This window comes from Triticum aestivum, chromosome 7A (assembly GCF_018294505.1).
Source record: "Triticum aestivum cultivar Chinese Spring chromosome 7A, IWGSC CS RefSeq v2.1, whole genome shotgun sequence".
In the NCBI taxonomy this organism is placed as follows: domain Eukaryota; kingdom Viridiplantae; phylum Streptophyta; class Magnoliopsida; order Poales; family Poaceae; genus Triticum; species Triticum aestivum.
This window is the reverse complement of record NC_057812.1, coordinates 672,985,998-672,994,350: the sequence shown is the minus strand read 5'-3', so window position 1 is coordinate 672,994,350 and position 8,353 is coordinate 672,985,998. Positions and strand designations below refer to the sequence as shown.

Below are 8,353 nucleotides of genomic sequence, written 5' to 3'. Positions count from 1 at the left end.
ATGTTATTATCCCTAAACAGACCATAGGTGTTGAACATCTCAACAGAGCATTCATGATTCTGCTCTCCAAGGACACCCTTGCCAGAACTAGAAATGACTTTCCACCAATTTCCTTTCAAAATTGCCCTCCAAAAGCCATTGCAAAGCTCCTAAAGCCTCTTATCCCACCGCTCATCCATGATGACCAAACATGATTCACTAATGGTAGATCAATTGCTGAGAACTTCATCTATGCAGCTGACTTGCTTAACTGCTGCCACACGAGAAAAGCGCCCGTCATGATCTTTAAACTGGATTTCCGCAAGGCTTTTGATTCAATCGGTTCCCCTCCCCATTTTGCAGCTTCTCACTGACAGGGGTGTCCCCCTGAAATGGGTTCAATGGGTCAACCCGCTCCCCCCCCCACACACACATTTTCATCATTTTTGGCGACATCCTGCAATGTCTGAATCTTACTATCTCACAATAATGGCCTTCTTCACCACCCTTTAGAACCAAATTGTACCCCCCCACCCAGGTCGTTCTACAATACGCGGATGACACTCATCCTGGCAAATGCCACCTTCAACGGGGCAAACCAGCTCAAACAAATTCTCGATAATTTTGCCAACACGATCAGCCTCTCTCTCTCAACTTACACAAAACAACTTTTCTCGCCATCCACCTCTCACCCAACCTAGCCTATGTAATTAGACACATCTTCAGATGTGTCTTCTTTGCGTCCCTCAACCTTACATTGGTCTACCTTCTTCAGCTTTCGTACCCATCATCCAACACACTTTAAAACACCCTCATTGGATGGGTTGCTCGGTTACTCTCTCATGGAGCTCGTCTAACCCTATTCTCTTATGTATTAGACTCAATAGTGGTTTATTTCATGTCGTTTTTCTGTATCCCAAAGAAGATCTTAAAAAAGCTAGACGCGATTCGTAGAGCCTTTTTTTGGGCCGCGAAGGAACGTTCGGAAGCACAATGTTTTATTGCTTGGAAAAATGTTTTCAAACCTAAATAATTTGGTGGTCTAGGCATAAAAATTTGCTTCTCTAGAATAACTGCTTACTAATGAAGTTTTCTTTCAAACTACTTCAGGGTAACAACCTACCTTGGGTAAATTGGTACCATAATAGATACTCCCACTCCATCGCAGATAAACCTTCAAACCCCTCGTTTCTTTGGAAAGTGATAAACTCGCAGCTATCTACACTTCAAAATATATCCTTTGCGCTGACAAACAATGGCCTTATATACTACTTTTTTGGGTCTGATACTTGGTCACTCATAAACCTCTAACCATTGTTTACCCACACATCTGCTCACACACCATAAAACCAACCATTTTAGTGTCTCTGGTCATGTGGGATGGATTACTAGATAACCTGCGGAATCGCCTTACTAATGTTGCTTCAAACGAGCTGGTGGTTGTGTTGTAAGCATGACTTTGCCCCAAATGATGCTTCTGATGATAGGTTCCTTCTACACGGCACACCTTTCTCCTCCAGACAAGCCTAAACCATCATCACTGAGGAAAACGACATCGACCCCTTCGCCGAGCTTATTTGGTCATTCAAGGTTCCCATCAGGGTCAAGATTTTTGATTGTCTCCTCTTCAAGGATCATCTCAACACCAAGAACAATCTCCTCAAGAAGACAATTTGCCCTCGATGTGATGCACCAGTGGAGGATTTTACTCACTTGTTCGTCCATTGACCATTTGCAGTTCAGGTATGGGATGCCCTACAGCTCGCCGCACCACTCCCGCTTGCTGAATTTGAGATATAGGTTCGCCGACTGGGCTCGACTAAGGCATTTGGCCGTTGGTTGCGCTCGCTATTTTGTGGAAAATTTGGGACTCTAGTAACGTTTGCGTTTTTCGCAATAAAAATCACACGCCTAGGACTATGCTTCTGAACCTTGTAAATGATTTCTCCCTCTGGACCTTTAGATTAGCTCATAAAAAGGTGGCTGCCGTGTCTTGGCACCAATATCTTTCCCTGCGCGCTAGCGCTCTCTTGTAACCTCGCCTCTGGCGCTTTCAGTAATATATTCAGCTGGGGACGCTCTCCCTACCGGTGATTTTTCAAAAAAGAAAAATGGCCAAAAGCTATGAGCCACAATAACAATCAATCAAAGTCGTACAGACTACATATACATAGCATGCTTAAATATCACAAGGTTCCACAATTCCTTTTTTTTGCAGATAAACTTATATTACTCAAGCATCAACCTGCTTGCATAAATCGATGACCTCTGGGTCCTGATCCCAACCAAGGTTCCACAATTCCAAGATACTTATTCTCAAAAATACACTTCCAAGGTACATCAAACCGAATGGGAAAACGCAGGCAACCAATTGCTCTTAAAACACGTTGAAAATCCTGTGAAAAAGAATAGAAGATGGACAGAATTCGACAGTGAAAAGATGGATATAAGTTACTTCTAGATTTAGCCCCATGTGGTAGCTTGACTTATTAATGGTGCTTCATTGTACACCTTCTAGCATCACGGGAGTGTGTTGAACAAGAATTCTGCGCACTTGGCCTTGAGTTGGGAACAGTTGTGTTGATCGGCCAAAACCAAAATTGGCACTGCTGTGTCGGCGGTGATGCAACTGAATAGCTTGTTCACGCAAATTAGCTTGAGCCTGTCCAGTCCATACCTGTCAGCAGCCACAAGTAGATGCTGAACCATCCACGTCGCCGCCTCGCCCTGCCCGTCAAGTTCAGCCGGCACCATGTCGGTGTAGATGAAGTGCAGCATGGCCTTGAACGCCGCCGCCTCCATGCCCTCGATCACGACGACCCGAGAGCTCGCCTCCCTCATTTGCGCAAAGAACTCGGCCATGAGCACAGGGGACCTCGCCGCCAATATGTTCTTGTGAGCAATCAAGGACTCACCGGACACGATAAACTCAACGTCCGCCGCTGTGCCGCTCTGGAGCAGCTCGCCGAGGAGCTGGTGCAAGCCCGAGGACGGCACGACGGGCAATGGTTAGTCATCTCGGATTGTCACTTCGGCCAGGTCCTTGAGCACCGTGACCGTGCATTGAACGGTGAAAGAGTCGTCCTTGAGATAGCATGACGTCTCTAGTTCCCGTGCCGACATGAGATAAACTGGATCCGAGCAATCTCCTGAGACACCAAGCTGGCGCTTCGGACGATTGTTGAACCTGCACGTGATACTCTTTTCTTCGGAAGGATCGGCTGTGCCTCAAGATGGCAATGGGGCCCCGAAACCCGCGTCCCCGTGGGTTTTTACCCTATTAGGGGACGGGGATGGACATCTTTTCAGCCCCGCGGAGCTGTTGCTAGGCACATTATACAACCTGACATGTTTCGTGGGTTTACACCCGTTTCGGTAGTTCCCGAACCCGAAACCCGGCAATACCCATGAAATTACATTATTTTTTTACCACTGTAGTCATCTTACCCCCGAAATCTTAGAGGCCTTGATGTGTTCACAATATTGGATAAGAAACAAATATAAAAGTGTGTCTTTCTTTACATATCATCATAAAGTCTATCATTATCTTGCTGCAATGTTTCATAAGATGTTCATTACTACTTATTTGATTCTCATAGATGCTGACAATGAATAAGAACAAAGCTTTCGGAGTTGTCTTCAAGACATTCAAGAGGGAATGCAGGTGAAGTACAGGTACTTGCAAATTTCATATACTAATCTACATATTTTTCTCATGTTTGACTTTAGCTTGAGCAAATTTTGATCTTCCCTAGGACTTGGCATTTTGATTTGGCATTGGAAGATTTGAAGATGGTCGTTTGGAGGCTTGGAGATGTGAAAGATGCCATGATGATTCCAAGTTTAAAGTTATTTGTGAACTATAAGTTCTATTTTGAAACTTATATAGTTGTTAAACCATCTACTATTGTTTTTTTGTTGAAATTTACTCAAGTTATTCTGTTGAAATATGCTTGTTTTGCTGCTGATGTGTTATTCTTTGTCGCCACTATGTTTGTTTAAGTATTTTGATTTTAGCGTGGGCTTTCCGTGGGTTCCCCAAAACCCGATTGGTTTAGGGGACGAGAAGAAAACTAGCCCCGCACACGGTGATGGGGACGAGGACGGGTTTACGATTTTCTCGTGGGGATGAGTTTGGAAAGGCAAAATCCGATGGGTTTCATCCCTGTTGCCATCTTGAGCTGTGCCCCTCGGATCCACCAAACGGCAGCGAAGGCTCGCTTGCACGTTGGGTGTAGTGCAGCCTTCGCTGAGGAAGGCGAGCCTCAGCGCGAGCCATGGTCGATAGTCGATGGTGTCGTTCGGCAGTTCAGGATGGACGTGGACTCCCCACTCGTACCCGCCCACGTTCCACCTTGACTTGATCCAGCAGTCGCTGCTCATGGCTTTGGTGATGTTGTAGCCATCGATCCTGAGCAGATGCACCCAGCGCACAACATTGGTCAGGTTTGTACACGCAATAGTCATGGCTGAAGGATGAACGCCGTCAAAAGATAAGATCTATATATAGTCACAAGAGGTAGACTCCAAATCCATACATACTCCTTAATGTACAGCCTGGTAAGTTTTAGGAATTGTCTTGGTTATTTGTCGTGGTAGCTATGAGTCCTAGAAGAAATTGTTATGGACGCTAAAGCTAAGCAAACGCTAGCTAGCTAGCTTGGTCCTTAGAGCATATATCTAACCGATCTCCTTTGGCCGCATCTATATACCGTAGCCGAATCTTCTTCCTCCAGGCCTCTCCATTGACAGCCGGCCATCTCGAAGCCCTACCGACTGCTAGCAGCTTTGACATCGGCTCAACGTCGCCGGTCAGCCATGAAACCTCCGCCATCCTTCAAGTGTTCGACGATTTTTTTTTTCAACCGGGCATAACCCCTTTCCATTATAACTGAATAACCGAAATACACATCGAACCAAAGTCAGAAGGGGATGGTAGGGGGAAACTGAGTTCAGTGCATTGCCAGAAAACCCACAGTAGGAACTCGCCTACCAAATTAACACCTGCTATGGAGCGAAAACCCGACGACACCCAAGTCTCACAAAAGAACCACGCAGAAAGTTCAGGGAACAGGCTCCACACACGAGCACTCCCAACGCTCCCGCAGGAGCTGAGGACACAAACAGTTTAAACCAAAAGGAAGGCAACAACGGGCAGAAAACTAAAGTAACCCTGCAGTAATACTGAAGATGGCGATGCTGTAGCTCATAGATCAACTCGCTGCCGAGTCGTCCGTGGCCGCAACGCAAATCATCACCATGTTGTTGCCACTATCTCTCAGCATCTTCGTACCCCGCTCCATCGCCTCACGATCTGCCCCTTTCATGAGACTATTTTTTGACAAAGGAGGTCATCCCCCGGCCTCTGCATCAGAAAGATGCATGCGACCACTTTATTAAAAAGCCGACAGTAACAAAGTCTGATCTGCAAAGTACTGCTCACAAAAGGAGCAAAGCAAAATATAAAGAGTACAAATTTCAAAGCCGCATATGGCTGGACGAGGATACACTAAGGACCTATCCTATGCAGTGATCTCCATCCAAACCGGTTGAAAAAAACCGGGCTTACAGGCCAGCCCCTGTGCGACGTCTTTGAGATGAATTGGATGAGGAGCGACGTAGTTGACGAAAATATCTCTGGTGCGACCTTTTGCAGCCAATAATAGCTCCAATGCGACATGGCCCTGTTTAACCATGAAATGCAAAACATAAGGGGTTAGTGGTTTGAGTTATGACACGCGGGACCCATCAGTTATCCACATGAATGTGGGACCCACCACTTACTCACATGCGTGCATGACCCACAACTTATCCACATAAGAATGCCCAGACCTGAGCCATCCATGAGCCTGAGCCACCCCACCCCCCATTGCCTGCCTTCCCCTATCCCCTTTCCCCCCACATTGTTCTTCCTCTTCTCTGGCAACGAAGCGCGCCGCCGGCGAGTGCGCCACCGGTGAGTGATGTCTAGCTCAACTTCGGCCTCCTGCCAATCATGGCCGCACTACGGTCCAGTGTTGTTGACAAGATGCCCCGATTGCCCGCGCATGGAGCCTCTGAAGCGTTTGACTTGTGTGAAGAAGGAAAATGGCAACCGTGGGCGCGAGTTCGTCAAATTCTTGAGCAAGCCACAACCAGGGCAGGTTAGATCCGTGTACCGCACCAAGCAGCTGGATCGATTTTTTTATTTTTCCTTCGAATTTGGGCGGTGGATCTGATCTAGGGTTCATACTGCTGTCGACCCCAGTTTACCTTGTTTTTCAGGTTCTGAAGTATTGTGGACATTTCGAGTGGCTCGATGAGTACGTTGAGAGGTTGAAATTGGAGGCTTCAACACAAGAGCTCAATTTCAATTTTGGGGGGCAGCTTGGTGTCGAACACGCCTCACATTTGATGGACAGAGCCGATGCGATGATGGACAGTGCTGAAGTGAAGTGTGAATTGAAGAAAACGGGCAAGCAACTAAAGCAGCTGATCGATTTGAAGCAGCAAGCAAATATGATGGCTGGAGCATTTTATTGTTGTGTCATTGCTATGAGTTTCTTTTACTTGATGTTCATCAATCACTAGAAATTGTTACAGTTTCAGTATGTTTGTCAAGCTAGTTTCAGAGTAAGGGGTCCTTAGTTTCAGTTATTGTGTCTAGCTAGTAGTTTTAGTAAGTTAGGGATCATTTGTTAGCTGAATTTGAATTTATGTGAAGCAAAGCCTGAATTCTGGTAATGATATTCAGACCCAATGATATTCTGGTAATAGGATGCGATATGTGCGTCATGCCAAGTTCTTGTAACTGAATCAAAGCAGAGATATCCAGTGTTCATGCTCTGTTCTTGTTCTTCAGTGAATAGAGTGCACACCCCCCAAATTCAGAAAAACAAATCTTGCTGCCAAATAGATGTTGAGCTGTGAGAAAATAACCAGGCCCAAATTGAGACAAGCCCACCCGCATAGGAGCACCAGCCCAGTTTTATAGCATAGAGGCGCCCATGTTTAAAAAATGCTTCGACTAAAACCTCAAAAATAAAATGTTGCTTCGGCAAATAAACCTTTAACAAACATATACTTCTTTACTTGTTTTTTCTTTAGCCAAATTTTTGTGTCGAATAAATATTGGGCCGTATGTATTGTACTTTTTTGTTTTTCTTTACATATTTGTTGCTTGTCCACTATTGTTTTGTGATTCTTTTTATGCATGTCTATGGCTCCATGAAACCCAAATTTGATGGGGATATGTGAAAGCCTCAGAAAACATTTTTGGAAATGATCAAGTTAAAATTCACTTGAAATAGGTCCAAGAAAATGTTCATGTTTTGCTCTAAAAATAATGGCCAGAGGTAAAATTCAAACCAATATTTTTAGGAGCACATCAATATTTCTTTTGGGCATTTCAGTTGCATGTCCATGGTTGCACAAAATTTACACCCTACACCTACTAGCTAGGGTGACCCTATTAGCTAGGGCCTAGATACATGCATGCACACGTGCAGCACACCACGATATATATCAACTAGATAGAAAGAAAAATAGATAGAACACATCACAATATAGTAGCATAAGTTGTAGCATTGCATGAGCTAGATAGTACCACATTAAAGATAGATAAACGGGTCCCAAGAACGACATACATAGTACCATTACAACTTATATAGATAGTTCATAGTTCAACCCAACACGACAATAATAAAACGACACCCTAGATAAGATAAAACACCCCCGGCTTGCTTGCTTGCTGTAGGGCTCCAAGGACAACTCCTCCATGGCCAACTCCTTCACTCGTCGTCGTCGGTGGGGTACGGGAGCGTGTGCATGCGCTCATCGGCGGGGAAGGCGCTGTCGAAGTCGGTGAAGATGTTGTACATAGTGAATGCAATGAACTCGCATCCACACCAGAAAACACGGCCGAGGAGGTAGTAGGCGTCGAAGGGGTTGGTGAACCTAACGATGAGCCCGATAGCATAGCCATTGTTACTGACCTCTTCGACTTGAAACATGACCGGAGAGCCCCTCGGGAGGTGGCGGTAGCCGATGGAGAGGAAGAACTCGGTCAGCCCTCTTGCCCCCTCCACCTCGAGATCGCCCACACCCGTAGGGTGTTCTCCACCCGGACTCCGACAGGGTAGAGCCTCTCGGGGAAGGTGGGCGGCACACGGTAGGTAGCCCGGTGAACTGCATGGTGGCTTGATCGGGTTTGGTTTATGGAGAAGAAGGAAGAAGGAGGGCAGATGGGAGAGGATGGGGTAGGGGGTATGGATGAGGAGGGAGAGGAAGACGATAGGTGTGGCTTAAATAGCCCAAGTGCTACGTGTTTTTCACCAGGTGGAATTAATGAGCGGGCGGCGTTTGGTGGCGCCCCATCGAGGTGTGTACACAAGCG

The 8,353-nt window shown here is 46.0% G+C and overlaps 1 pseudogene; it reads right to left on the bottom strand.

Annotated features, from left to right (window-relative positions):
- Positions 1 to 2,499: 2,499 nt before the first annotated feature.
- Positions 2,500 to 4,446, bottom strand: LOC123154545 (BTB/POZ and MATH domain-containing protein 1-like; annotated as a pseudogene).
- Positions 4,447 to 8,353: the final 3,907 nt, after the last annotated feature.